This window comes from Schistocerca cancellata, chromosome 8, assembly GCF_023864275.1.
Source record: "Schistocerca cancellata isolate TAMUIC-IGC-003103 chromosome 8, iqSchCanc2.1, whole genome shotgun sequence".
Lineage (NCBI taxonomy): Eukaryota > Metazoa > Arthropoda > Insecta > Orthoptera > Acrididae > Schistocerca > Schistocerca cancellata.
This window is the reverse complement of record NC_064633.1, coordinates 81,154,774-81,179,157: the sequence shown is the minus strand read 5'-3', so window position 1 is coordinate 81,179,157 and position 24,384 is coordinate 81,154,774. Positions and strand designations below refer to the sequence as shown.

The 24,384-nt window shown below is 47.3% G+C and overlaps 48 non-coding genes across 48 annotated transcripts; all 48 read left to right on the top strand.

Moving 5' to 3' along the window:
• Nucleotides 1–161: 161 nt before the first annotated feature.
• Trnar-ucg (transfer RNA arginine (anticodon UCG)) lies at nucleotides 162–234 on the top strand. The gene has a single exon. It is a non-coding gene; the product is annotated as a tRNA-Arg (tRNA).
• A 439-nt stretch (nucleotides 235–673) lies between these two features.
• Nucleotides 674–746, top strand: Trnak-cuu (transfer RNA lysine (anticodon CUU)). The gene has a single exon. It is a non-coding gene; the product is annotated as a tRNA-Lys (tRNA).
• A 318-nt stretch (nucleotides 747–1,064) lies between these two features.
• Trnat-agu (transfer RNA threonine (anticodon AGU)) lies at nucleotides 1,065–1,136 on the top strand. The gene has a single exon. It is a non-coding gene; the product is annotated as a tRNA-Thr (tRNA).
• A 560-nt stretch (nucleotides 1,137–1,696) lies between these two features.
• On the top strand, nucleotides 1,697–1,769 carry Trnar-ucg (transfer RNA arginine (anticodon UCG)). Its single transcript has one exon. It is a non-coding gene; the product is annotated as a tRNA-Arg (tRNA).
• Nucleotides 1,770–2,208: 439 nt separating this feature from the next.
• Nucleotides 2,209–2,281, top strand: Trnak-cuu (transfer RNA lysine (anticodon CUU)). The gene has a single exon. It is a non-coding gene; the product is annotated as a tRNA-Lys (tRNA).
• Nucleotides 2,282–2,599: 318 nt separating this feature from the next.
• Nucleotides 2,600–2,671, top strand: Trnat-agu (transfer RNA threonine (anticodon AGU)). Its single transcript has one exon. It is a non-coding gene; the product is annotated as a tRNA-Thr (tRNA).
• Nucleotides 2,672–3,234: 563 nt separating this feature from the next.
• On the top strand, nucleotides 3,235–3,307 carry Trnar-ucg (transfer RNA arginine (anticodon UCG)). The gene has a single exon. It is a non-coding gene; the product is annotated as a tRNA-Arg (tRNA).
• A 439-nt stretch (nucleotides 3,308–3,746) lies between these two features.
• On the top strand, nucleotides 3,747–3,819 carry Trnak-cuu (transfer RNA lysine (anticodon CUU)). Its single transcript has one exon. It is a non-coding gene; the product is annotated as a tRNA-Lys (tRNA).
• Nucleotides 3,820–4,137: 318 nt separating this feature from the next.
• Nucleotides 4,138–4,209, top strand: Trnat-agu (transfer RNA threonine (anticodon AGU)). The gene has a single exon. It is a non-coding gene; the product is annotated as a tRNA-Thr (tRNA).
• Nucleotides 4,210–4,757: 548 nt separating this feature from the next.
• Nucleotides 4,758–4,830, top strand: Trnar-ucg (transfer RNA arginine (anticodon UCG)). Its single transcript has one exon. It is a non-coding gene; the product is annotated as a tRNA-Arg (tRNA).
• A 439-nt stretch (nucleotides 4,831–5,269) lies between these two features.
• Nucleotides 5,270–5,342, top strand: Trnak-cuu (transfer RNA lysine (anticodon CUU)). Its single transcript has one exon. It is a non-coding gene; the product is annotated as a tRNA-Lys (tRNA).
• A 318-nt stretch (nucleotides 5,343–5,660) lies between these two features.
• Trnat-agu (transfer RNA threonine (anticodon AGU)) lies at nucleotides 5,661–5,732 on the top strand. Its single transcript has one exon. It is a non-coding gene; the product is annotated as a tRNA-Thr (tRNA).
• Nucleotides 5,733–6,292: 560 nt separating this feature from the next.
• Nucleotides 6,293–6,365, top strand: Trnar-ucg (transfer RNA arginine (anticodon UCG)). Its single transcript has one exon. It is a non-coding gene; the product is annotated as a tRNA-Arg (tRNA).
• Nucleotides 6,366–6,804: 439 nt separating this feature from the next.
• Trnak-cuu (transfer RNA lysine (anticodon CUU)) lies at nucleotides 6,805–6,877 on the top strand. The gene has a single exon. It is a non-coding gene; the product is annotated as a tRNA-Lys (tRNA).
• A 318-nt stretch (nucleotides 6,878–7,195) lies between these two features.
• Nucleotides 7,196–7,267, top strand: Trnat-agu (transfer RNA threonine (anticodon AGU)). Its single transcript has one exon. It is a non-coding gene; the product is annotated as a tRNA-Thr (tRNA).
• Nucleotides 7,268–7,822: 555 nt separating this feature from the next.
• Nucleotides 7,823–7,895, top strand: Trnar-ucg (transfer RNA arginine (anticodon UCG)). The gene has a single exon. It is a non-coding gene; the product is annotated as a tRNA-Arg (tRNA).
• Nucleotides 7,896–8,334: 439 nt separating this feature from the next.
• Trnak-cuu (transfer RNA lysine (anticodon CUU)) lies at nucleotides 8,335–8,407 on the top strand. Its single transcript has one exon. It is a non-coding gene; the product is annotated as a tRNA-Lys (tRNA).
• Nucleotides 8,408–8,725: 318 nt separating this feature from the next.
• On the top strand, nucleotides 8,726–8,797 carry Trnat-agu (transfer RNA threonine (anticodon AGU)). The gene has a single exon. It is a non-coding gene; the product is annotated as a tRNA-Thr (tRNA).
• Nucleotides 8,798–9,345: 548 nt separating this feature from the next.
• Nucleotides 9,346–9,418, top strand: Trnar-ucg (transfer RNA arginine (anticodon UCG)). Its single transcript has one exon. It is a non-coding gene; the product is annotated as a tRNA-Arg (tRNA).
• A 439-nt stretch (nucleotides 9,419–9,857) lies between these two features.
• Trnak-cuu (transfer RNA lysine (anticodon CUU)) lies at nucleotides 9,858–9,930 on the top strand. Its single transcript has one exon. It is a non-coding gene; the product is annotated as a tRNA-Lys (tRNA).
• Nucleotides 9,931–10,248: 318 nt separating this feature from the next.
• Nucleotides 10,249–10,320, top strand: Trnat-agu (transfer RNA threonine (anticodon AGU)). The gene has a single exon. It is a non-coding gene; the product is annotated as a tRNA-Thr (tRNA).
• Nucleotides 10,321–10,868: 548 nt separating this feature from the next.
• Nucleotides 10,869–10,941, top strand: Trnar-ucg (transfer RNA arginine (anticodon UCG)). The gene has a single exon. It is a non-coding gene; the product is annotated as a tRNA-Arg (tRNA).
• A 439-nt stretch (nucleotides 10,942–11,380) lies between these two features.
• Trnak-cuu (transfer RNA lysine (anticodon CUU)) lies at nucleotides 11,381–11,453 on the top strand. The gene has a single exon. It is a non-coding gene; the product is annotated as a tRNA-Lys (tRNA).
• A 318-nt stretch (nucleotides 11,454–11,771) lies between these two features.
• Trnat-agu (transfer RNA threonine (anticodon AGU)) lies at nucleotides 11,772–11,843 on the top strand. The gene has a single exon. It is a non-coding gene; the product is annotated as a tRNA-Thr (tRNA).
• A 543-nt stretch (nucleotides 11,844–12,386) lies between these two features.
• Nucleotides 12,387–12,459, top strand: Trnar-ucg (transfer RNA arginine (anticodon UCG)). The gene has a single exon. It is a non-coding gene; the product is annotated as a tRNA-Arg (tRNA).
• Nucleotides 12,460–12,898: 439 nt separating this feature from the next.
• Nucleotides 12,899–12,971, top strand: Trnak-cuu (transfer RNA lysine (anticodon CUU)). The gene has a single exon. It is a non-coding gene; the product is annotated as a tRNA-Lys (tRNA).
• Nucleotides 12,972–13,289: 318 nt separating this feature from the next.
• Nucleotides 13,290–13,361, top strand: Trnat-agu (transfer RNA threonine (anticodon AGU)). Its single transcript has one exon. It is a non-coding gene; the product is annotated as a tRNA-Thr (tRNA).
• A 563-nt stretch (nucleotides 13,362–13,924) lies between these two features.
• On the top strand, nucleotides 13,925–13,997 carry Trnar-ucg (transfer RNA arginine (anticodon UCG)). Its single transcript has one exon. It is a non-coding gene; the product is annotated as a tRNA-Arg (tRNA).
• Nucleotides 13,998–14,436: 439 nt separating this feature from the next.
• Trnak-cuu (transfer RNA lysine (anticodon CUU)) lies at nucleotides 14,437–14,509 on the top strand. The gene has a single exon. It is a non-coding gene; the product is annotated as a tRNA-Lys (tRNA).
• A 318-nt stretch (nucleotides 14,510–14,827) lies between these two features.
• On the top strand, nucleotides 14,828–14,899 carry Trnat-agu (transfer RNA threonine (anticodon AGU)). The gene has a single exon. It is a non-coding gene; the product is annotated as a tRNA-Thr (tRNA).
• A 560-nt stretch (nucleotides 14,900–15,459) lies between these two features.
• Nucleotides 15,460–15,532, top strand: Trnar-ucg (transfer RNA arginine (anticodon UCG)). Its single transcript has one exon. It is a non-coding gene; the product is annotated as a tRNA-Arg (tRNA).
• Nucleotides 15,533–15,971: 439 nt separating this feature from the next.
• Nucleotides 15,972–16,044, top strand: Trnak-cuu (transfer RNA lysine (anticodon CUU)). Its single transcript has one exon. It is a non-coding gene; the product is annotated as a tRNA-Lys (tRNA).
• A 318-nt stretch (nucleotides 16,045–16,362) lies between these two features.
• Nucleotides 16,363–16,434, top strand: Trnat-agu (transfer RNA threonine (anticodon AGU)). Its single transcript has one exon. It is a non-coding gene; the product is annotated as a tRNA-Thr (tRNA).
• Nucleotides 16,435–16,997: 563 nt separating this feature from the next.
• Nucleotides 16,998–17,070, top strand: Trnar-ucg (transfer RNA arginine (anticodon UCG)). Its single transcript has one exon. It is a non-coding gene; the product is annotated as a tRNA-Arg (tRNA).
• A 439-nt stretch (nucleotides 17,071–17,509) lies between these two features.
• Trnak-cuu (transfer RNA lysine (anticodon CUU)) lies at nucleotides 17,510–17,582 on the top strand. Its single transcript has one exon. It is a non-coding gene; the product is annotated as a tRNA-Lys (tRNA).
• A 318-nt stretch (nucleotides 17,583–17,900) lies between these two features.
• Trnat-agu (transfer RNA threonine (anticodon AGU)) lies at nucleotides 17,901–17,972 on the top strand. The gene has a single exon. It is a non-coding gene; the product is annotated as a tRNA-Thr (tRNA).
• A 555-nt stretch (nucleotides 17,973–18,527) lies between these two features.
• Nucleotides 18,528–18,600, top strand: Trnar-ucg (transfer RNA arginine (anticodon UCG)). Its single transcript has one exon. It is a non-coding gene; the product is annotated as a tRNA-Arg (tRNA).
• Nucleotides 18,601–19,039: 439 nt separating this feature from the next.
• On the top strand, nucleotides 19,040–19,112 carry Trnak-cuu (transfer RNA lysine (anticodon CUU)). Its single transcript has one exon. It is a non-coding gene; the product is annotated as a tRNA-Lys (tRNA).
• A 318-nt stretch (nucleotides 19,113–19,430) lies between these two features.
• Trnat-agu (transfer RNA threonine (anticodon AGU)) lies at nucleotides 19,431–19,502 on the top strand. Its single transcript has one exon. It is a non-coding gene; the product is annotated as a tRNA-Thr (tRNA).
• Nucleotides 19,503–20,059: 557 nt separating this feature from the next.
• Trnar-ucg (transfer RNA arginine (anticodon UCG)) lies at nucleotides 20,060–20,132 on the top strand. The gene has a single exon. It is a non-coding gene; the product is annotated as a tRNA-Arg (tRNA).
• A 439-nt stretch (nucleotides 20,133–20,571) lies between these two features.
• Trnak-cuu (transfer RNA lysine (anticodon CUU)) lies at nucleotides 20,572–20,644 on the top strand. The gene has a single exon. It is a non-coding gene; the product is annotated as a tRNA-Lys (tRNA).
• A 318-nt stretch (nucleotides 20,645–20,962) lies between these two features.
• Trnat-agu (transfer RNA threonine (anticodon AGU)) lies at nucleotides 20,963–21,034 on the top strand. Its single transcript has one exon. It is a non-coding gene; the product is annotated as a tRNA-Thr (tRNA).
• A 552-nt stretch (nucleotides 21,035–21,586) lies between these two features.
• Nucleotides 21,587–21,659, top strand: Trnar-ucg (transfer RNA arginine (anticodon UCG)). The gene has a single exon. It is a non-coding gene; the product is annotated as a tRNA-Arg (tRNA).
• A 439-nt stretch (nucleotides 21,660–22,098) lies between these two features.
• Nucleotides 22,099–22,171, top strand: Trnak-cuu (transfer RNA lysine (anticodon CUU)). Its single transcript has one exon. It is a non-coding gene; the product is annotated as a tRNA-Lys (tRNA).
• A 318-nt stretch (nucleotides 22,172–22,489) lies between these two features.
• Nucleotides 22,490–22,561, top strand: Trnat-agu (transfer RNA threonine (anticodon AGU)). Its single transcript has one exon. It is a non-coding gene; the product is annotated as a tRNA-Thr (tRNA).
• A 560-nt stretch (nucleotides 22,562–23,121) lies between these two features.
• Nucleotides 23,122–23,194, top strand: Trnar-ucg (transfer RNA arginine (anticodon UCG)). The gene has a single exon. It is a non-coding gene; the product is annotated as a tRNA-Arg (tRNA).
• Nucleotides 23,195–23,633: 439 nt separating this feature from the next.
• Nucleotides 23,634–23,706, top strand: Trnak-cuu (transfer RNA lysine (anticodon CUU)). Its single transcript has one exon. It is a non-coding gene; the product is annotated as a tRNA-Lys (tRNA).
• A 318-nt stretch (nucleotides 23,707–24,024) lies between these two features.
• Nucleotides 24,025–24,096, top strand: Trnat-agu (transfer RNA threonine (anticodon AGU)). The gene has a single exon. It is a non-coding gene; the product is annotated as a tRNA-Thr (tRNA).
• The last annotated feature ends 288 nt before the right edge of the window (nucleotides 24,097–24,384 follow it).

Sequence of the window (24,384 nt, the reverse complement as noted above, 5' to 3'; positions counted from 1 at the left end):
AGGGCTTGAATGTAACTTGCGATGGGACACAGCAAGAAGTAGCGTCGCACTTTTAGTACTAAAATTTGAGATGGAGAACTGGGTCAAAGATGGGAAATTCATTCCGCCAAATGTACAAATGGTGAAAATGAGGTGTGTGTGGGGAAGCATATTGCGCCAGTGACCGTGTGGCCTAATGGATAAGGCGTCGGACTTCGGATCGGAAGATTGCAGGTTCGAATCCTGTCACGGTCGAGTTTTTCCTGTTCTGCAAAAGATGCATGCTGTTTTAGTGTGTTGTTTGAGTACTGCAAAACTAGTTGAAAGTAGCTGCTGTCCGCTTCCTGGCTGCAAAACCGGCGTCTACCTGAAGCACAAGCAACACAAGGGTGATCTGTAGCGAAATTTTCGGCACAGTGCCGTTCAGGAGAGTTTTTGTTGCAACTACTGCATCTGATTCAGGACCCAAGGGCTACGCCACAGGCGTCTGCGCACAGTCGAGCATGTGTGTTGAATAATGGTGCTGATAGCCACGTATCATTTCAAGCAGATTTGATGCCTTTCGGAGACAATTTTTCATTAAATATGATTGTAGCTGATTTGTGGCAAAAGGAAATAAGCTGTAGTCAAAAGAATCTTCAATAGATGGTCGCAGGTCAAATCAGTATTGTATGGCTCGTAACCCTTGTGTACAGCCCGGCTAGCTCAGTCGGTAGAGCATGAGACTCTTAATCTCAGGGTCGTGGGTTCGAGCCCCACGCTGGGCGCCTCAAAATTTTGTGTCTACGCGGATCCAACATGCGCCCCTCTCGTGAGCCTTGCGTGATGAACGTAACGGGTTACGACGATGCCTAGCTTCGGATGAATATCAGAGGAACGGTATTTGAAGCTGAAAGTAACTCTGAAATGAAATAAATTTGTTTTGGAATTTAATTTGTACATCGATATGGTGTGAGATGTGTAGGAAAGCAGCAGCTGTGCTAACGAAATGCAAATAATGGTCGCTCATGCGGTGCGTTTCGAGCTGAAGGTCTCCGATTCACTAGTCTGTAAGAACAAAGTACCCGAAAAGCGCGCTAGGAGGCGCCTCCTTAGCTCAGTGGCAGAGCGCTGGTCTAGTAAACCAGAGGTCGTGAGTTCGATCCTCACAGGAGGCAAATGAATTTTGTAACAGCCCCTCCCACCGTGGCCCTTTCGAAAAAAGCGGTCAAGGATAAAAAAAATTATGAATGGGTGCGGTATTTAAGAAATGCTCTCGCAAATGAATAGTGTGAATGGTGCTATTAAAGTGGGCACCAGACACTGCTGCTTTTGGCAGTCTCCGGTGAATGCCGACGTGAAATACTTAGTTCTTGTGATGTATTTTCTACCCCTGATAAAGACCCTCGCGATTATCATCGTCGTCGTCGTCGTCGGCGGCGGCGGCGGCGGCGGCGCTTTGGTAATAGCGACAACTCGCCATTGTATCACTTAAGGTGAGGTACCTTCCGCAAGCGACTGAGATGGCACTAAGCGATTGAAGCTGATTTGCCACCTCTTGTTTGATCAGCGTCATAAGGGCTTGAATGTAACTTGCGATGGGACACAGCAAGAAGTAGCGTCGCACTTTTAGTACTAAAATTTGAGATGGAGAACTGGGTCAAAGATGGGAAATTCATTCCGCCAAATGTACAAATGGTGAAAATGAGGTGTGTGTGGGGAAGCATATTGCGCCAGTGACCGTGTGGCCTAATGGATAAGGCGTCGGACTTCGGATCGGAAGATTGCAGGTTCGAATCCTGTCACGGTCGAGTTTTTCCTGTTCTGCAAAAGATGCATGCTGTTTTAGTGTGTTGTTTGAGTACTGCAAAACTAGTTGAAAGTAGCTGCTGTCCGCTTCCTGGCTGCAAAACCGGCGTCTACCTGAAGCACAAGCAACACAAGGGTGATCTGTAGCGAAATTTTCGGCACAGTGCCGTTCAGGAGAGTTTTTGTTGCAACTACTGCATCTGATTCAGGACCCAAGGGCTACGCCACAGGCGTCTGCGCACAGTCGAGCATGTGTGTTGAATAATGGTGCTGATAGCCACGTATCATTTCAAGCAGATTTGATGCCTTTCGGAGACAATTTTTCATTAAATATGATTGTAGCTGATTTGTGGCAAAAGGAAATAAGCTGTAGTCAAAAGAATCTTCAATAGATGGTCGCAGGTCAAATCAGTATTGTATGGCTCGTAACCCTTGTGTACAGCCCGGCTAGCTCAGTCGGTAGAGCATGAGACTCTTAATCTCAGGGTCGTGGGTTCGAGCCCCACGCTGGGCGCCTCAAAATTTTGTGTCTACGCGGATCCAACATGCGCCCCTCTCGTGAGCCTTGCGTGATGAACGTAACGGGTTACGACGATGCCTAGCTTCGGATGAATATCACAGGAACGGTATTTGAAGCTGAAAGTAACTCTGAAATGAAATAAATTTGTTTTGGAATTTAATTTGTACATCGATATGGTGTGAGATGTGTAGGAAAGCAGCAGCTGTGCTAACGAAATGCAAATAATGGTCGCTCATGCGGTGCGTTTCGAGCTGAAGGTCTCCGATTCACTAGTCTGTAAGAACAAAGTACCCGAAAAGCGCGCTAGGAGGCGCCTCCTTAGCTCAGTGGCAGAGCGCTGGTCTAGTAAACCAGAGGTCGTGAGTTCGATCCTCACAGGAGGCAAATGAATTTTGTAACAGCCCCTCCCACCGTGGCCCTTTCGAAAAAAGCGGTCAAGGATAAAAAAAATTATGAATGGGTGCGGTATTTAAGAAATGCTCTCGCAAATGAATAGTGTGAATGGTGCTATTAAAGTGGGCACCAGACACTGCTGCTTTTGGCAGTCTCCGGTGAATGCCGACGTGAAATACTTAGTTCTTGTGATGTATTTTCTACCCCTGATAAAGACCCTCGCGATTATCATCGTCGTCGTCGTCGTCGTCGTCGTCGGCGGCGGCGGCGGCGCTTTGGTAATAGCGACAACTCGCCATTGTATCACTTAAGGTGAGGTACCTTCCGCAAGCGACTGAGATGGCACTAAGCGATTGAAGCTGATTTGCCACCTCTTGTTTGATCAGCGTCATAAGGGCTTGAATGTAACTTGCGATGGGACACAGCAAGAAGTAGCGTCGCACTTTTAGTACTAAAATTTGAGATGGAGAACTGGGTCAAAGATGGGAAATTCATTCCGCCAAATGTACAAATGGTGAAAATGAGGTGTGTGTGGGGAAGCATATTGCGCCAGTGACCGTGTGGCCTAATGGATAAGGCGTCGGACTTCGGATCCGAAGATTGCAGGTTCGAATCCTGTCACGGTCGAGTTTTTCCTGTTCTGCAAAAGATGCATGCTGTTTTAGTGTGTTGTTTGAGTACTGCAAAACTAGTTGAAAGTAGCTGCTGTCCGCTTCCTGGCTGCAAAACCGGCGTCTACCTGAAGCACAAGCAACACAAGGGTGATCTGTAGCGAAATTTTCGGCACAGTGCCGTTCAGGAGAGTTTTTGTTGCAACTACTGCATCTGATTCAGGACCCAAGGGCTACGCCACAGGCGTCTGCGCACAGTCGAGCATGTGTGTTGAATAATGGTGCTGATAGCCACGTATCATTTCAAGCAGATTTGATGCCTTTCGGAGACAATTTTTCATTAAATATGATTGTAGCTGATTTGTGGCAAAAGGAAATAAGCTGTAGTCAAAAGAATCTTCAATAGATGGTCGCAGGTCAAATCAGTATTGTATGGCTCGTAACCCTTGTGTACAGCCCGGCTAGCTCAGTCGGTAGAGCATGAGACTCTTAATCTCAGGGTCGTGGGTTCGAGCCCCACGCTGGGCGCCTCAAAATTTTGTGTCTACGCGGATCCAACATGCGCCCCTCTCGTGAGCCTTGCGTGATGAACGTAACGGGTTACGACGATGCCTAGCTTCGGATGAATATCAGAGGAACGGTATTTGAAGCTGAAAGTAACTCTGAAATGAAATAAATTTGTTTTGGAATTTAATTTGTACATCGATATGGTGTGAGATGTGTAGGAAAGCAGCAGCTGTGCTAACGAAATGCAAATAATGGTCGCTCATGCGGTGCGTTTCGAGCTGAAGGTCTCCGATTCACTAGTCTGTAAGAACAAAGTACCCGAAAAGCGCGCTAGGAGGCGCCTCCTTAGCTCAGTGGCAGAGCGCTGGTCTAGTAAACCAGAGGTCGTGAGTTCGATCCTCACAGGAGGCAAATGAATTTTGTAACAGCCCCTCCCACCGTGGCCCTTTCGAAAAAAGCGGTCAAGGATAAAAAAAATTATGAATGGGTGCGGTATTTAAGAAATGCTCTCGCAAATGAATAGTGTGAATGGTGCTATTAAAGTGGGCACCAGACACTGCTGCTTTTGGCAGTCTCCGGTGAATGCCGACGTGAAATACTTAGTTCTTGTGATGTATTTTCTACCCCTGATAAAGACCCTCGCGATTATCGTCGTCGTCGGCGGCGGCGGCGGCGGCGCTTTGGTAATAGCGACAACTCGCCATTGTATCACTTAAGGTGAGGTACCTTCCGCAAGCGACTGAGATGGCACTAAGCGATTGAAGCTGATTTGCCACCTCTTGTTTGATCAGCGTCATAAGGGCTTGAATGTAACTTGCGATGGGACACAGCAAGAAGTAGCGTCGCACTTTTAGTACTAAAATTTGAGATGGAGAACTGGGTCAAAGATGGGAAATTCATTCCGCCAAATGTACAAATGGTGAAAATGAGGTGTGTGTGGGGAAGCATATTGCGCCAGTGACCGTGTGGCCTAATGGATAAGGCGTCGGACTTCGGATCGGAAGATTGCAGGTTCGAATCCTGTCACGGTCGAGTTTTTCCTGTTCTGCAAAAGATGCATGCTGTTTTAGTGTGTTGTTTGAGTACTGCAAAACTAGTTGAAAGTAGCTGCTGTCCGCTTCCTGGCTGCAAAACCGGCGTCTACCTGAAGCACAAGCAACACAAGGGTGATCTGTAGCGAAATTTTCGGCACAGTGCCGTTCAGGAGAGTTTTTGTTGCAACTACTGCATCTGATTCAGGACCCAAGGGCTACGCCACAGGCGTCTGCGCACAGTCGAGCATGTGTGTTGAATAATGGTGCTGATAGCCACGTATCATTTCAAGCAGATTTGATGCCTTTCGGAGACAATTTTTCATTAAATATGATTGTAGCTGATTTGTGGCAAAAGGAAATAAGCTGTAGTCAAAAGAATCTTCAATAGATGGTCGCAGGTCAAATCAGTATTGTATGGCTCGTAACCCTTGTGTACAGCCCGGCTAGCTCAGTCGGTAGAGCATGAGACTCTTAATCTCAGGGTCGTGGGTTCGAGCCCCACGCTGGGCGCCTCAAAATTTTGTGTCTACGCGGATCCAACATGCGCCCCTCTCGTGAGCCTTGCGTGATGAACGTAACGGGTTACGACGATGCCTAGCTTCGGATGAATATCACAGGAACGGTATTTGAAGCTGAAAGTAACTCTGAAATGAAATAAATTTGTTTTGGAATTTAATTTGTACATCGATATGGTGTGAGATGTGTAGGAAAGCAGCAGCTGTGCTAACGAAATGCAAATAATGGTCGCTCATGCGGTGCGTTTCGAGCTGAAGGTCTCCGATTCACTAGTCTGTAAGAACAAAGTACCCGAAAAGCGCGCTAGGAGGCGCCTCCTTAGCTCAGTGGCAGAGCGCTGGTCTAGTAAACCAGAGGTCGTGAGTTCGATCCTCACAGGAGGCAAATGAATTTTGTAACAGCCCCTCCCACCGTGGCCCTTTCGAAAAAAGCGGTCAAGGATAAAAAAAATTATGAATGGGTGCGGTATTTAAGAAATGCTCTCGCAAATGAATAGTGTGAATGGTGCTATTAAAGTGGGCACCAGACACTGCTGCTTTTGGCAGTCTCCGGTGAATGCCGACGTGAAATACTTAGTTCTTGTGATGTATTTTCTACCCCTGATAAAGACCCTCGCGATTATCATCGTCGTCGTCGTCGTCGTCGGCGGCGGCGGCGGCGGCGCTTTGGTAATAGCGACAACTCGCCATTGTATCACTTAAGGTGAGGTACCTTCCGCAAGCGACTGAGATGGCACTAAGCGATTGAAGCTGATTTGCCACCTCTTGTTTGATCAGCGTCATAAGGGCTTGAATGTAACTTGCGATGGGACACAGCAAGAAGTAGCGTCGCACTTTTAGTACTAAAATTTGAGATGGAGAACTGGGTCAAAGATGGGAAATTCATTCCGCCAAATGTACAAATGGTGAAAATGAGGTGTGTGTGGGGAAGCATATTGCGCCAGTGACCGTGTGGCCTAATGGATAAGGCGTCGGACTTCGGATCGGAAGATTGCAGGTTCGAATCCTGTCACGGTCGAGTTTTTCCTGTTCTGCAAAAGATGCATGCTGTTTTAGTGTGTTGTTTGAGTACTGCAAAACTAGTTGAAAGTAGCTGCTGTCCGCTTCCTGGCTGCAAAACCGGCGTCTACCTGAAGCACAAGCAACACAAGGGTGATCTGTAGCGAAATTTTCGGCACAGTGCCGTTCAGGAGAGTTTTTGTTGCAACTACTGCATCTGATTCAGGACCCAAGGGCTACGCCACAGGCGTCTGCGCACAGTCGAGCATGTGTGTTGAATAATGGTGCTGATAGCCACGTATCATTTCAAGCAGATTTGATGCCTTTCGGAGACAATTTTTCATTAAATATGATTGTAGCTGATTTGTGGCAAAAGGAAATAAGCTGTAGTCAAAAGAATCTTCAATAGATGGTCGCAGGTCAAATCAGTATTGTATGGCTCGTAACCCTTGTGTACAGCCCGGCTAGCTCAGTCGGTAGAGCATGAGACTCTTAATCTCAGGGTCGTGGGTTCGAGCCCCACGCTGGGCGCCTCAAAATTTTGTGTCTACGCGGATCCAACATGCGCCCCTCTCGTGAGCCTTGCGTGATGAACGTAACGGGTTACGACGATGCCTAGCTTCGGATGAATATCACAGGAACGGTATTTGAAGCTGAAAGTAACTCTGAAATGAAATAAATTTGTTTTGGAATTTAATTTGTACATCGATATGGTGTGAGATGTGTAGGAAAGCAGCAGCTGTGCTAACGAAATGCAAATAATGGTCGCTCATGCGGTGCGTTTCGAGCTGAAGGTCTCCGATTCACTAGTCTGTAAGAACAAAGTACCCGAAAAGCGCGCTAGGAGGCGCCTCCTTAGCTCAGTGGCCGAGCGCTGGTCTAGTAAACCAGAGGTCGTGAGTTCGATCCTCACAGGAGGCAAATGAATTTTGTAACAGCCCCTCCCACCGTGGCCCTTTCGAAAAAAGCGGTCAAGGATAAAAAAAATTATGAATGGGTGCGGTATTTAAGAAATGCTCTCGCAAATGAATAGTGTGAATGGTGCTATTAAAGTGGGCACCAGACACTGCTGCTTTTGGCAGTCTCCGGTGAATGCCGACGTGAAATACTTAGTTCTTGTGATGTATTTTCTACCCCTGATAAAGACCCTCGCGATTATCATCGTCGTCGTCGTCGTCGTCGGCGGCGGCGGCGGCGCTTTGGTAATAGCGACAACTCGCCATTGTATCACTTAAGGTGAGGTACCTTCCGCAAGCGACTGAGATGGCACTAAGCGATTGAAGCTGATTTGCCACCTCTTGTTTGATCAGCGTCATAAGGGCTTGAATGTAACTTGCGATGGGACACAGCAAGAAGTAGCGTCGCACTTTTAGTACTAAAATTTGAGATGGAGAACTGGGTCAAAGATGGGAAATTCATTCCGCCAAATGTACAAATGGTGAAAATGAGGTGTGTGGGGAAGCATATTGCGCCAGTGACCGTGTGGCCTAATGGATAAGGCGTCGGACTTCGGATCCGAAGATTGCAGGTTCGAATCCTGTCACGGTCGAGTTTTTCCTGTTCTGCAAAAGATGCATGCTGTTTTAGTGTGTTGTTTGAGTACTGCAAAACTAGTTGAAAGTAGCTGCTGTCCGCTTCCTGGCTGCAAAACCGGCGTCTACCTGAAGCACAAGCAACACAAGGGTGATCTGTAGCGAAATTTTCGGCACAGTGCCGTTCAGGAGAGTTTTTGTTGCAACTACTGCATCTGATTCAGGACCCAAGGGCTACGCCACAGGCGTCTGCGCACAGTCGAGCATGTGTGTTGAATAATGGTGCTGATAGCCACGTATCATTTCAAGCAGATTTGATGCCTTTCGGAGACAATTTTTCATTAAATATGATTGTAGCTGATTTGTGGCAAAAGGAAATAAGCTGTAGTCAAAAGAATCTTCAATAGATGGTCGCAGGTCAAATCAGTATTGTATGGCTCGTAACCCTTGTGTACAGCCCGGCTAGCTCAGTCGGTAGAGCATGAGACTCTTAATCTCAGGGTCGTGGGTTCGAGCCCCACGCTGGGCGCCTCAAAATTTTGTGTCTACGCGGATCCAACATGCGCCCCTCTCGTGAGCCTTGCGTGATGAACGTAACGGGTTACGACGATGCCTAGCTTCGGATGAATATCAGAGGAACGGTATTTGAAGCTGAAAGTAACTCTGAAATGAAATAAATTTGTTTTGGAATTTAATTTGTACATCGATATGGTGTGAGATGTGTAGGAAAGCAGCAGCTGTGCTAACGAAATGCAAATAATGGTCGCTCATGCGGTGCGTTTCGAGCTGAAGGTCTCCGATTCACTAGTCTGTAAGAACAAAGTACCCGAAAAGCGCGCTAGGAGGCGCCTCCTTAGCTCAGTGGCAGAGCGCTTGTCTAGTAAACCAGAGGTCGTGAGTTCGATCCTCACAGGAGGCAAATGAATTTTGTAACAGCCCCTCCCACCGTGGCCCTTTCGAAAAAAGCGGTCAAGGATAAAAAAAATTATGAATGGGTGCGGTATTTAAGAAATGCTCTCGCAAATGAATAGTGTGAATGGTGCTATTAAAGTGGGCACCAGACACTGCTGCTTTTGGCAGTCTCCGGTGAATGCCGACGTGAAATACTTAGTTCTTGTGATGTATTTTCTACCCCTGATAAAGACCCTCGCGATTATCATCGTCGTCGGCGGCGGCGGCGGCGGCGGCGCTTTGGTAATAGCGACAACTCGCCATTGTATCACTTAAGGTGAGGTACCTTCCGCAAGCGACTGAGATGGCACTAAGCGATTGAAGCTGATTTGCCACCTCTTGTTTGATCAGCGTCATAAGGGCTTGAATGTAACTTGCGATGGGACACAGCAAGAAGTAGCGTCGCACTTTTAGTACTAAAATTTGAGATGGAGAACTGGGTCAAAGATGGGAAATTCATTCCGCCAAATGTCCAATGGTGAAAATGAGGTGTGTGGGGAAGCATATTGCGCCAGTGACCGTGTGGCCTAATGGATAAGGCGTCGTACTTCGGATCCGAAGATTGCAGGTTCGAATCCTGTCACGGTCGAGTTTTTCCTGTTCTGCAAAAGATGCATGCTGTTTTAGTGTGTTGTTTGAGTACTGCAAAACTAGTTGAAAGTAGCTGCTGTCCGCTTCCTGGCTGCAAAACCGGCGTCTACCTGAAGCACAAGCAACACAAGGGTGATCTGTAGCGAAATTTTCGGCACAGTGCCGTTCAGGAGAGTTTTTGTTGCAACTACTGCATCTGATTCAGGACCCAAGGGCTACGCCACAGGCGTCTGCGCACAGTCGAGCATGTGTGTTGAATAATGGTGCTGATAGCCACGTATCATTTCAAGCAGATTTGATGCCTTTCGGAGACAATTTTTCATTAAATATGATTGTAGCTGATTTGTGGCAGCAGGAAATAAGCTGTAGTCAAAAGAATCTTCAATAGATGGTCGCAGGTCAAATCAGTATTGTATGGCTCGTAACCCTTGTGTACAGCCCGGCTAGCTCAGTCGGTAGAGCATGAGACTCTTAATCTCAGGGTCGTGGGTTCGAGCCCCACGCTGGGCGCCTCAAAATTTTGTGTCTACGCGGATCCAACATGCGCCCCTCTCGTGAGCCTTGCGTGATGAACGTAACGGGTTACGACGATGCCTAGCTTCGGATGAATATCACAGGAACGGTATTTGAAGCTGAAAGTAACTCTGAAATGAAATAAATTTGTTTTGGAATTTAATTTGTACATCGATATGGTGTGAGATGTGTAGGAAAGCAGCAGCTGTGCTAACGAAATGCAAATAATGGTCGCTCATGCGGTGCGTTTCGAGCTGAAGGTCTCCGATTCACTAGTCTGTAAGAACAAAGTACCCGAAAAGCGCGCTAGGAGGCGCCTCCTTAGCTCAGTGGCAGAGCGTTGGTCTAGTAAACCAGAGGTCGTGAGTTCGATCCTCACAGGAGGCAAATGAATTTTGTAACAGCCCCTCCCACCGTGGCCCTTTCGAAAAAAGCGGTCAAGGATAAAAAAAATTATGAATGGGTGCGGTATTTAAGAAATGCTCTCGCAAATGAATAGTGTGAATGGTGCTATTAAAGTGGGCACCAGACACTGCTGCTTTTGGCAGTCTCCGGTGAATGCCGACGTGAAATACTTAGTTCTTGTGATGTATTTTCTACCCCTGATAAAGACCCTCGCGATTATCATCGTCGTCGGCGGCGGCGGCGGCGGCGGCGCTTTGGTAATAGCGACAACTCGCCATTGTATCACTTAAGGTGAGGTACCTTCCGCAAGCGACTGAGATGGCACTAAGCGATTGAAGCTGATTTGCCACCTCTTGTTTGATCAGCGTCATAAGGGCTTGAATGTAACTTGCGATGGGACACAGCAAGAAGTAGCGTCGCACTTTTAGTACTAAAATTTGAGATGGAGAACTGGGTCAAAGATGGGAAATTCATTCCGCCAAATGTCCAATGGTGAAAATGAGGTGTGTGGGGAAGCATATTGCGCCAGTGACCGTGTGGCCTAATGGATAAGGCGTCGTACTTCGGATCCGAAGATTGCAGGTTCGAATCCTGTCACGGTCGAGTTTTTCCTGTTCTGCAAAAGATGCATGCTGTTTTAGTGTGTTGTTTGAGTACTGCAAAACTAGTTGAAAGTAGCTGCTGTCCGCTTCCTGGCTGCAAAACCGGCGTCTACCTGAAGCACAAGCAACACAAGGGTGATCTGTAGCGAAATTTTCGGCACAGTGCCGTTCAGGAGAGTTTTTGTTGCAACTACTGCATCTGATTCAGGACCCAAGGGCTACGCCACAGGCGTCTGCGCACAGTCGAGCATGTGTGTTGAATAATGGTGCTGATAGCCACGTATCATTTCAAGCAGATTTGATGCCTTTCGGAGACAATTTTTCATTAAATATGATTGTAGCTGATTTGTGGCAGCAGGAAATAAGCTGTAGTCAAAAGAATCTTCAATAGATGGTCGCAGGTCAAATCAGTATTGTATGGCTCGTAACCCTTGTGTACAGCCCGGCTAGCTCAGTCGGTAGAGCATGAGACTCTTAATCTCAGGGTCGTGGGTTCGAGCCCCACGCTGGGCGCCTCAAAATTTTGTGTCTACGCGGATCCAACATGCGCCCCTCTCGTGAGCCTTGCGTGATGAACGTAACGGGTTACGACGATGCCTAGCTTCGGATGAATATCAGAGGAACGGTATTTGAAGCTGAAAGTAACTCTGAAATGAAATAAATTTGTTTTGGAATTTAATTTGTACATCGATATGGTGTGAGATGTGTAGGAAAGCAGCAGCTGTGCTAACGAAATGCAAATAATGGTCGCTCATGCGGTGCGTTTCGAGCTGAAGGTCTCCGATTCACTAGTCTGTAAGAACAAAGTACCCGAAAAGCGCGCTAGGAGGCGCCTCCTTAGCTCAGTGGCAGAGCGTTGGTCTAGTAAACCAGAGGTCGTGAGTTCGATCCTCACAGGAGGCAAATGAATTTTGCAACAGCCCCTCCCACCGTGGCCCTTTCGAAAAAAGCGGTCAAGGATAAAAAAAATTATGAATGGGTGCGGTATTTAAGAAATGCTCTCGCAAATGAATAGTGTGAATGGTGCTATTAAAGTGGGCACCAGACACTGCTGCTTTTGGCAGTCTCCGGTGAATGCCGACGTGAAATACTTAGTTCTTGTGATGTATTTTCTACCCCTGATAAAGACCCTCGCGATTATCATCGTCGTCTACGGCGGCGGCGGCGCTTTGGTAATAGCGACAACTCGCCATTGTATCACTTAAGGTGAGGTACCTTCCGCAAGCGACTGAGATGGCACTAAGCGATTGAAGCTGATTTGCCACCTCTTGTTTGATCAGCGTCATAAGGGCTTGAATGTAACTTGCGATGGGACACAGCAAGAAGTAGCGTCGCACTTTTAGTACTAAAATTTGAGATGGAGAACTGGGTCAAAGATGGGAAATTCATTCCGCCAAATGTACAAATGGTGAAAATGAGGTGTGTGGGGAAGCATATTGCGCCAGTGACCGTGTGGCCTAATGGATAAGGCGTCGGACTTCGGATCCGAAGATTGCAGGTTCGAATCCTGTCACGGTCGAGTTTTTCCTGTTCTGCAAAAGATGCATGCTGTTTTAGTGTGTTGTTTGAGTACTGCAAAACTAGTTGAAAGTAGCTGCTGTCCGCTTCCTGGCTGCAAAACCGGCGTCTACCTGAAGCACAAGCAACACAAGGGTGATCTGTAGCGAAATTTTCGGCACAGTGCCGTTCAGGAGAGTTTTTGTTGCAACTACTGCATCTGATTCAGGACCCAAGGGCTACGCCACAGGCGTCTGCGCACAGTCGAGCATGTGTGTTGAATAATGGTGCTGATAGCCACGTATCATTTCAAGCAGATTTGATGCCTTTCGGAGACAATTTTTCATTAAATATGATTGTAGCTGATTTGTGGCAAAAGGAAATAAGCTGTAGTCAAAAGAATCTTCAATAGATGGTCGCAGGTCAAATCAGTATTGTATGGCTCGTAACCCTTGTGTACAGCCCGGCTAGCTCAGTCGGTAGAGCATGAGACTCTTAATCTCAGGGTCGTGGGTTCGAGCCCCACGCTGGGCGCCTCAAAATTTTGTGTCTACGCGGATCCAACATGCGCCCCTCTCGTGAGCCTTGCGTGATGAACGTAACGGGTTACGACGATGCCTAGCTTCGGATGAATATCAGAGGAACGGTATTTGAAGCTGAAAGTAACTCTGAAATGAAATAAATTTGTTTTGGAATTTAATTTGTACATCGATATGGTGTGAGATGTGTAGGAAAGCAGCAGCTGTGCTAACGAAATGCAAATAATGGTCGCTCATGCGGTGCGTTTCGAGCTGAAGGTCTCCGATTCACTAGTCTGTAAGAACAAAGTACCCGAAAAGCGCGCTAGGAGGCGCCTCCTTAGCTCAGTGGCAGAGCGCTGGTCTAGTAAACCAGAGGTCGTGAGTTCGATCCTCACAGGAGGCAAATGAATTTTGTAACAGCCCCTCCCACCGTGGCCCTTTCGAAAAAAGCGGTCAAGGATAAAAAAAATTATGAATGGGTGCGGTATTTAAGAAATGCTCTCGCAAATGAATAGTGTGAATGGTGCTATTAAAGTGGGCACCAGACACTGCTGCTTTTGGCAGTCTCCGGTGAATGCCGACGTGAAATACTTAGTTCTTGTGATGTATTTTCTACCCCTGATAAAGACCCTCGCGATTATCATCGTCGTCGTCGTCGTCGGCGGCGGCGGCGGCGGCGGCGGCGCTTTGGTAATAGCGACAACTCGCCATTGTATCACTTAAGGTGAGGTACCTTCCGCAAGCGACTGAGATGGCACTAAGCGATTGAAGCTGATTTGCCACCTCTTGTTTGATCAGCGTCATAAGGGCTTGAATGTAACTTGCGATGGGACACAGCAAGAAGTAGCGTCGCACTTTTAGTACTAAAATTTGAGATGGAGAACTGGGTCAAAGATGGGAAATTCATTCCGCCAAATGTACAAATGGTGAAAATGAGGTGTGTGTGGGGAAGCATATTGCGCCAGTGACCGTGTGGCCTAATGGATAAGGCGTCGGACTTCGGATCGGAAGATTGCAGGTTCGAATCCTGTCACGGTCGAGTTTTTCCTGTTCTGCAAAAGATGCATGCTGTTTTAGTGTGTTGTTTGAGTACTGCAAAACTAGTTGAAAGTAGCTGCTGTCCGCTTCCTGGCTGCAAAACCGGCGTCTACCTGAAGCACAAGCAACACAAGGGTGATCTGTAGCGAAATTTTCGGCACAGTGCCGTTCAGGAGAGTTTTTGTTGCAACTACTGCATCTGATTCAGGACCCAAGGGCTACGCCACAGGCGTCTGCGCACAGTCGAGCATGTGTGTTGAATAATGGTGCTGATAGCCACGTATCATTTCAAGCAGATTTGATGCCTTTCGGAGACAATTTTTCATTAAATATGATTGTAGCTGATTTGTGGCAAAAGGAAATAAGCTGTAGTCAAAAGAATCTTCAATAGATGGTCGCAGGTCAAATCAGTATTGTATGGCTCGTAACCCTTGTGTACAGCCCGGCTAGCTCAGTCGGTAGAGCATGAGACTCTTAATCTCAGGGTCGTGGGTTCGAGCCCCACGCTGGGCGCCTAAAAATTTTGTGTCTACGCGGATCCAACATGCGCCCCTCTCGTGAGCCTTGCGTGATGAACGTAACGGGTTACGACGATGCCTAGCTTCGGATGAATATCACAGGAACGGTATTTGAAGCTGAAAGTAACTCTGAAATGAAATAAATTTGTTTTGGAATTTAATTTGTACATCGATATGGTGTGAGATGTGTAGGAAAGCAGCAGCTGTGCTAACGAAATGCAAATAATGGTCGCTCATGCGGTGCGTTTCGAGCTGAAGGTCTCCGATTCACTAGTCTGTAAGAACAAAGTACCCGAAAAGCGCGCTAGGAGGCGCCTCCTTAGCTCAGTGGCAGAGCGCTGGTCTAGTAAACCAGAGGTCGTGAGTTCGATCCTCACAGGAGGCAAATGAATTTTGTAACAGCCCCTCCCACCGTGGCCCTTTCGAAAAAAGCGGTCAAGGATAAAAAAAATTATGAATGGGTGCGGTATTTAAGAAATGCTCTCGCAAATGAATAGTGTGAATGGTGCTATTAAAGTGGGCACCAGACACTGCTGCTTTTGGCAGTCTCCGGTGAATGCCGACGTGAAATACTTAGTTCTTGTGATGTATTTTCTACCCCTGATAAAGACCCTCGCGATTATCATCGTCGTCGTCGTCGTCGGCGGCGGCGGCGGCGGCGGCGCTTTGGTAATAGCGACAACTCGCCATTGTATCACTTAAGGTGAGGTACCTTCCGCAAGCGACTGAGATGGCACTAAGCGATTGAAGCTGATTTGCCACCTCTTGTTTGATCAGCGTCATAAGGGCTTGAATGTAACTTGCGATGGGACACAGCAAGAAGTAGCGTCGCACTTTTAGTACTAAAATTTGAGATGGAGAACTGGGTCAAAGATGGGAAATTCATTCCGCCAAATGTACAAATGGTGAAAATGAGGTGTGTGTGGGGAAGCATATTGCGCCAGTGACCGTGTGGCCTAATGGATAAGGCGTCGGACTTCGGATCGGAAGATTGCAGGTTCGAATCCTGTCACGGTCGAGTTTTTCCTGTTCTGCAAAAGATGCATGCTGTTTTAGTGTGTTGTTTGAGTACTGCAAAACTAGTTGAAAGTAGCTGCTGTCCGCTTCCTGGCTGCAAAACCGGCGTCTACCTGAAGCACAAGCAACACAAGGGTGATCTGTAGCGAAATTTTCGGCACAGTGCCGTTCAGGAGAGTTTTTGTTGCAACTACTGCATCTGATTCAGGACCCAAGGGCTACGCCACAGGCGTCTGCGCACAGTCGAGCATGTGTGTTGAATAATGGTGCTGATAGCCACGTATCATTTCAAGCAGATTTGATGCCTTTCGGAGACAATTTTTCATTAAATATGATTGTAGCTGATTTGTGGCAAAAGGAAATAAGCTGTAGTCAAAAGAATCTTCAATAGATGGTCGCAGGTCAAATCAGTATTGTATGGCTCGTAACCCTTGTGTACAGCCCGGCTAGCTCAGTCGGTAGAGCATGAGACTCTTAATCTCAGGGTCGTGGGTTCGAGCCCCACGCTGGGCGCCTCAAAATTTTGTGTCTACGCGGATCCAACATGCGCCCCTCTCGTGAGCCTTGCGTGATGAACGTAACGGGTTACGACGATGCCTAGCTTCGGATGAATATCACAGGAACGGTATTTGAAGCTGAAAGTAACTCTGAAATGAAATAAATTTGTTTTGGAATTTAATTTGTACATCGATATGGTGTGAGATGTGTAGGAAAGCAGCAGCTGTGCTAACGAAATGCAAATAATGGTCGCTCATGCGGTGCGTTTCGAGCTGAAGGTCTCCGATTCACTAGTCTGTAAGAACAAAGTACCCGAAAAGCGCGCTAGGAGGCGCCTCCTTAGCTCAGTGGCAGAGCGCTGGTCTAGTAAACCAGAGGTCGTGAGTTCGATCCTCACAGGAGGCAAATGAATTTTGTAACAGCCCCTCCCACCGTGGCCCTTTCGAAAAAAGCGGTCAAGGATAAAAAAAATTATGAATGGGTGCGGTATTTAAGAAATGCTCTCGCAAATGAATAGTGTGAATGGTGCTATTAAAGTGGGCACCAGACACTGCTGCTTTTGGCAGTCTCCGGTGAATGCCGACGTGAAATACTTAGTTCTTGTGATGTATTTTCTACCCCTGATAAAGACCCTCGCGATTATCATCGTCGTCGTCGTCGTCGTCGTCGGCGGCGGCGGCGGCGGCGCTTTGGTAATAGCGACAACTCGCCATTGTATCACTTAAGGTGAGGTACCTTCCGCAAGCGACTGAGATGGCACTAAGCGATTGAAGCTGATTTGCCACCTCTTGTTTGATCAGCGTCATAAGGGCTTGAATGTAACTTGCGATGGGACACAGCAAGAAGTAGCGTCGCACTTTTAGTACTAAAATTTGAGATGGAGAACTGGGTCAAAGATGGGAAATTCATTCCGCCAAATGTACAAATGGTGAAAATGAGGTGTGTGTGGGGAAGCATATTGCGCCAGTGACCGTGTGGCCTAATGGATAAGGCGTCGGACTTCGGATCGGAAGATTGCAGGTTCGAATCCTGTCACGGTCGAGTTTTTCCTGTTCTGCAAAAGATGCATGCTGTTTTAGTGTGTTGTTTGAGTACTGCAAAACTAGTTGAAAGTAGCTGCTGTCCGCTTCCTGGCTGCAAAACCGGCGTCTACCTGAAGCACAAGCAACACAAGGGTGATCTGTAGCGAAATTTTCGGCACAGTGCCGTTCAGGAGAGTTTTTGTTGCAACTACTGCATCTGATTCAGGACCCAAGGGCTACGCCACAGGCGTCTGCGCACAGTCGAGCATGTGTGTTGAATAATGGTGCTGATAGCCACGTATCATTTCAAGCAGATTTGATGCCTTTCGGAGACAATTTTTCATTAAATATGATTGTAGCTGATTTGTGGCAAAAGGAAATAAGCTGTAGTCAAAAGAATCTTCAATAGATGGTCGCAGGTCAAATCAGTATTGTATGGCTCGTAACCCTTGTGTACAGCCCGGCTAGCTCAGTCGGTAGAGCATGAGACTCTTAATCTCAGGGTCGTGGGTTCGAGCCCCACGCTGGGCGCCTCAAAATTTTGTGTCTACGCGGATCCAACATGCGCCCCTCTCGTGAGCCTTGCGTGATGAACGTAACGGGTTACGACGATGCCTAGCTTCGGATGAATATCACAGGAACGGTATTTGAAGCTGAAAGTAACTCTGAAATGAAATAAATTTGTTTTGGAATTTAATTTGTACATCGATATGGTGTGAGATGTGTAGGAAAGCAGCAGCTGTGCTAACGAAATGCAAATAATGGTCGCTCATGCGGTGCGTTTCGAGCTGAAGGTCTCCGATTCACTAGTCTGTAAGAACAAAGTACCCGAAAAGCGCGCTAGGAGGCGCCTCCCTAGCTCAGTGGCAGAGCGCTGGTCTAGTAAACCAGAGGTCGTGAGTTCGATCCTCACAGGAGGCAAATGAATTTTGTAACAGCCCCTCCCACCGTGGCCCTTTCGAAAAAAGCGGTCAAGGATAAAAAAAATTATGAATGGGTGCGGTATTTAAGAAATGCTCTCGCAAATGAATAGTGTGAATGGTGCTATTAAAGTGGGCACCAGACACTGCTGCTTTTGGCAGTCTCCGGTGAATGCCGACGTGAAATACTTAGTTCTTGTGATGTATTTTCTACCCCTGATAAAGACCCTCGCGATTATCATCGTCGTCGTCGTCGTCGTCGGCGGCGGCGGCGGCGCTTTGGTAATAGCGACAACTCGCCATTGTATCACTTAAGGTGAGGTACCTTCCGCAAGCGACTGAGATGGCACTAAGCGATTGAAGCTGATTTGCCACCTCTTGTTTGATCAGCGTCATAAGGGCTTGAATGTAACTTGCGATGGGACACAGCAAGAAGTAGCGTCGCACTTTTAGTACTAAAATTTGAGATGGAGAACTGGGTCAAAGATGGGAAATTCATTCCGCCAAATGTACAAATGGTGAAAATGAGGTGTGTGGGGAAGCATATTGCGCCAGTGACCGTGTGGCCTAATGGATAAGGCGTCGGACTTCGGATCCGAAGATTGCAGGTTCGAATCCTGTCACGGTCGAGTTTTTCCTGTTCTGCAAAAGATGCATGCTGTTTTAGTGTGTTGTTTGAGTACTGCAAAACTAGTTGAAAGTAGCTGCTGTCCGCTTCCTGGCTGCAAAACCGGCGTCTACCTGAAGCACAAGCAACACAAGGGTGATCTGTAGCGAAATTTTCGGCACAGTGCCGTTCAGGAGAGTTTTTGTTGCAACTACTGCATCTGATTCAGGACCCAAGGGCTACGCCACAGGCGTCTGCGCACAGTCGAGCATGTGTGTTGAATAATGGTGCTGATAGCCACGTATCATTTCAAGCAGATTTGATGCCTTTCGGAGACAATTTTTCATTAAATATGATTGTAGCTGATTTGTGGCAAAAGGAAATAAGCTGTAGTCAAAAGAATCTTCAATAGATGGTCGCAGGTCAAATCAGTATTGTATGGCTCGTAACCCTTGTGTACAGCCCGGCTAGCTCAGTCGGTAGAGCATGAGACTCTTAATCTCAGGGTCGTGGGTTCGAGCCCCACGCTGGGCGCCTCAAAATTTTGTGTCTACGCGGATCCAACATGCGCCCCTCTCGTGAGCCTTGCGTGATGAACGTAACGGGTTACGACGATGCCTAGCTTCGGATGAATATCAGAGGAACGGTATTTGAAGCTGAAAGTAACTCTGAAATGAAATAAATTTGTTTTGGAATTTAATTTGTACATCGATATGGTGTGAGATGTGTAGGAAAGCAGCAGCTGTGCTAACGAAATGCAAATAATGGTCGCTCATGCGGTGCGTTTCGAGCTGAAGGTCTCCGATTCACTAGTCTGTAAGAACAAAGTACCCGAAAAGCGCGCTAGGAGGCGCCTCCTTAGCTCAGTGGCAGAGCGCTTGTCTAGTAAACCAGAGGTCGTGAGTTCGATCCTCACAGGAGGCAAATGAATTTTGTAACAGCCCCTCCCACCGTGGCCCTTTCGAAAAAAGCGGTCAAGGATAAAAAAAATTATGAATGGGTGCGGTATTTAAGAAATGCTCTCGCAAATGAATAGTGTGAATGGTGCTATTAAAGTGGGCACCAGACACTGCTGCTTTTGGCAGTCTCCGGTGAATGCCGACGTGAAATACTTAGTTCTTGTGATGTATTTTCTACCCCTGATAAAGACCCTCGCGATTATCATCGTCGTCGTCGTCGTCGTCGGCGGCGGCGGCGGCGCTTTGGTAATAGCGACAACTCGCCATTGTATCACTTAAGGTGAGGTACCTTCCGCAAGCGACTGAGATGGCACTAAGCGATTGAAGCTGATTTGCCACCTCTTGTTTGATCAGCGTCATAAGGGCTTGAATGTAACTTGCGATGGGACACAGCAAGAAGTAGCGTCGCACTTTTAGTACTAAAATTTGAGATGGAGAACTGGGTCAAAGATGGGAAATTCATTCCGCCAAATGTACAAATGGTGAAAATGAGGTGTGTGTGGGGAAGCATATTGCGCCAGTGACCGTGTGGCCTAATGGATAAGGCGTCGGACTTCGGATCGGAAGATTGCAGGTTCGAATCCTGTCACGGTCGAGTTTTTCCTGTTCTGCAAAAGATGCATGCTGTTTTAGTGTGTTGTTTGAGTACTGCAAAACTAGTTGAAAGTAGCTGCTGTCCGCTTCCTGGCTGCAAAACCGGCGTCTACCTGAAGCACAAGCAACACAAGGGTGATCTGTAGCGAAATTTTCGGCACAGTGCCGTTCAGGAGAGTTTTTGTTGCAACTACTGCATCTGATTCAGGACCCAAGGGCTACGCCACAGGCGTCTGCGCACAGTCGAGCATGTGTGTTGAATAATGGTGCTGATAGCCACGTATCATTTCAAGCAGATTTGATGCCTTTCGGAGACAATTTTTCATTAAATATGATTGTAGCTGATTTGTGGCAAAAGGAAATAAGCTGTAGTCAAAAGAATCTTCAATAGATGGTCGCAGGTCAAATCAGTATTGTATGGCTCGTAACCCTTGTGTACAGCCCGGCTAGCTCAGTCGGTAGAGCATGAGACTCTTAATCTCAGGGTCGTGGGTTCGAGCCCCACGCTGGGCGCCTCAAAATTTTGTGTCTACGCGGATCCAACATGCGCCCCTCTCGTGAGCCTTGCGTGATGAACGTAACGGGTTACGACGATGCCTAGCTTCGGATGAATATCACAGGAACGGTATTTGAAGCTGAAAGTAACTCTGAAATGAAATAAATTTGTTTTGGAATTTAATTTGTACATCGATATGGTGTGAGATGTGTAGGAAAGCAGCAGCTGTGCTAACGAAATGCAAATAATGGTCGCTCATGCGGTGCGTTTCGAGCTGAAGGTCTCCGATTCACTAGTCTGTAAGAACAAAGTACCCGAAAAGCGCGCTAGGAGGCGCCTCCTTAGCTCAGTGGCAGAGCGTTGGTCTAGTAAACCAGAGGTCGTGAGTTCGATCCTCACAGGAGGCAAATGAATTTTGTAACAGCCCCTCCCACCGTGGCCCTTTCGAAAAAAGCGGTCAAGGATAAAAAAAATTATGAATGGGTGCGGTATTTAAGAAATGCTCTCGCAAATGAATAGTGTGAATGGTGCTATTAAAGTGGGCACCAGACACTGCTGCTTTTGGCAGTCTCCGGTGAATGCCGACGTGAAATACTTAGTTCTTGTGATGTATTTTCTACCCCTGATAAAGACCCTCGCGATTATCATCGTCGTCGTCGTCGGCGGCGGCGGCGGCGGCGCTTTGGTAATAGCGACAACTCGCCATTGTATCACTTAAGGTGAGGTACCTTCCGCAAGCGACTGAGATGGCACTAAGCGATTGAAGCTGATTTGCCACCTCTTGTTTGATCAGCGTCATAAGGGCTTGAATGTAACTTGCGATGGGACACAGCAAGAAGTAGCGTCGCACTTTTAGTACTAAAATTTGAGATGGAGAACTGGGTCAAAGATGGGAAATTCATTCCGCCAAATGTACAAATGGTGAAAATGAGGTGTGTGGGGAAGCATATTGCGCCAGTGACCGTGTGGCCTAATGGATAAGGCGTCGGACTTCGGATCCGAAGATTGCAGGTTCGAATCCTGTCACGGTCGAGTTTTTCCTGTTCTGCAAAAGATGCATGCTGTTTTAGTGTGTTGTTTGAGTACTGCAAAACTAGTTGAAAGTAGCTGCTGTCCGCTTCCTGGCTGCAAAACCGGCGTCTACCTGAAGCACAAGCAACACAAGGGTGATCTGTAGCGAAATTTTCGGCACAGTGCCGTTCAGGAGAGTTTTTGTTGCAACTACTGCATCTGATTCAGGACCCAAGGGCTACGCCACAGGCGTCTGCGCACAGTCGAGCATGTGTGTTGAATAATGGTGCTGATAGCCACGTATCATTTCAAGCAGATTTGATGCCTTTCGGAGACAATTTTTCATTAAATATGATTGTAGCTGATTTGTGGCAGCAGGAAATAAGCTGTAGTCAAAAGAATCTTCAATAGATGGTCGCAGGTCAAATCAGTATTGTATGGCTCGTAACCCTTGTGTACAGCCCGGCTAGCTCAGTCGGTAGAGCATGAGACTCTTAATCTCAGGGTCGTGGGTTCGAGCCCCACGCTGGGCGCCTCAAAATTTTGTGTCTACGCGGATCCAACATGCGCCCCTCTCGTGAGCCTTGCGTGATGAACGTAACGGGTTACGACGATGCCTAGCTTCGGATGAATATCAGAGGAACGGTATTTGAAGCTGAAAGTAACTCTGAAATGAAATAAATTTGTTTTGGAATTTAATTTGTACATCGATATGGTGTGAGATGTGTAGGAAAGCAGCAGCTGTGCTAACGAAATGCAAATAATGGTCGCTCATGCGGTGCGTTTCGAGCTGAAGGTCTCCGATTCACTAGTCTGTAAGAACAAAGTACCCGAAAAGCGCGCTAGGAGGCGCCTCCTTAGCTCAGTGGCAGAGCGTTGGTCTAGTAAACCAGAGGTCGTGAGTTCGATCCTCACAGGAGGCAAATGAATTTTGTAACAGCCCCTCCCACCGTGGCCCTTTCGAAAAAAGCGGTCAAGGATAAAAAAAATTATGAATGGGTGCGGTATTTAAGAAATGCTCTCGCAAATGAATAGTGTGAATGGTGCTATTAAAGTGGGCACCAGACACTGCTGCTTTTGGCAGTCTCCGGTGAATGCCGACGTGAAATACTTAGTTCTTGTGATGTATTTTCTACCCCTGATAAAGACCCTCGCGATTATCATCGTCGTCGTCGTCGTCGTCGTCGGCGGCGGCGGCGGCGCTTTGGTAATAGCGACAACTCGCCATTGTATCACTTAAGGTGAGGTACCTTCCGCAAGCGACTGAGATGGCACTAAGCGATTGAAGCTGATTTGCCACCTCTTGTTTGATCAGCGTCATAAGGGCTTGAATGTAACTTGCGATGGGACACAGCAAGAAGTAGCGTCGCACTTTTAGTACTAAAATTTGAGATGGAGAACTGGGTCAAAGATGGGAAATTCATTCCGCCAAATGTACAAATGGTGAAAATGAGGTGTGTGTGGGGAAGCATATTGCGCCAGTGACCGTGTGGCCTAATGGATAAGGCGTCGGACTTCGGATCCGAAGATTGCAGGTTCGAATCCTGTCACGGTCGAGTTTTTCCTGTTCTGCAAAAGATGCATGCTGTTTTAGTGTGTTGTTTGAGTACTGCAAAACTAGTTGAAAGTAGCTGCTGTCCGCTTCCTGGCTGCAAAACCGGCGTCTACCTGAAGCACAAGCAACACAAGGGTGATCTGTAGCGAAATTTTCGGCACAGTGCCGTTCAGGAGAGTTTTTGTTGCAACTACTGCATCTGATTCAGGACCCAAGGGCTACGCCACAGGCGTCTGCGCACAGTCGAGCATGTGTGTTGAATAATGGTGCTGATAGCCACGTATCATTTCAAGCAGATTTGATGCCTTTCGGAGACAATTTTTCATTAAATATGATTGTAGCTGATTTGTGGCAAAAGGAAATAAGCTGTAGTCAAAAGAATCTTCAATAGATGGTCGCAGGTCAAATCAGTATTGTATGGCTCGTAACCCTTGTGTACAGCCCGGCTAGCTCAGTCGGTAGAGCATGAGACTCTTAATCTCAGGGTCGTGGGTTCGAGCCCCACGCTGGGCGCCTCAAAATTTTGTGTCTACGCGGATCCAACATGCGCCCCTCTCGTGAGCCTTGCGTGATGAACGTAACGGGTTACGACGATGCCTAGCTTCGGATGAATATCACAGGAACGGTATTTGAAGCTGAAAGTAACTCTGAAATGAAATAAATTTGTTTTGGAATTTAATTTGTACATCGATATGGTGTGAGATGTGTAGGAAAGCAGCAGCTGTGCTAACGAAATGCAAATAATGGTCGCTCATGCGGTGCGTTTCGAGCTGAAGGTCTCCGATTCACTAGTCTGTAAGAACAAAGTACCCGAAAAGCGCGCTAGGAGGCGCCTCCTTAGCTCAGTGGCAGAGCGCTGGTCTAGTAAACCAGAGGTCGTGAGTTCGATCCTCACAGGAGGCAAATGAATTTTGTAACAGCCCCTCCCACCGTGGCCCTTTCGAAAAAAGCGGTCAAGGATAAAAAAAATTATGAATGGGTGCGGTATTTAAGAAATGCTCTCGCAAATGAATAGTGTGAATGGTGCTATTAAAGTGGGCACCAGACACTGCTGCTTTTGGCAGTCTCCGGTGAATGCCGACGTGAAATACTTAGTTCTTGTGATGTATTTTCTACCCCTGATAAAGACCCTCGCGATTATCATCGTCGTCGGCGGCGGCGGCGGCGGCGGCGCTTTGGTAATAGCGACAA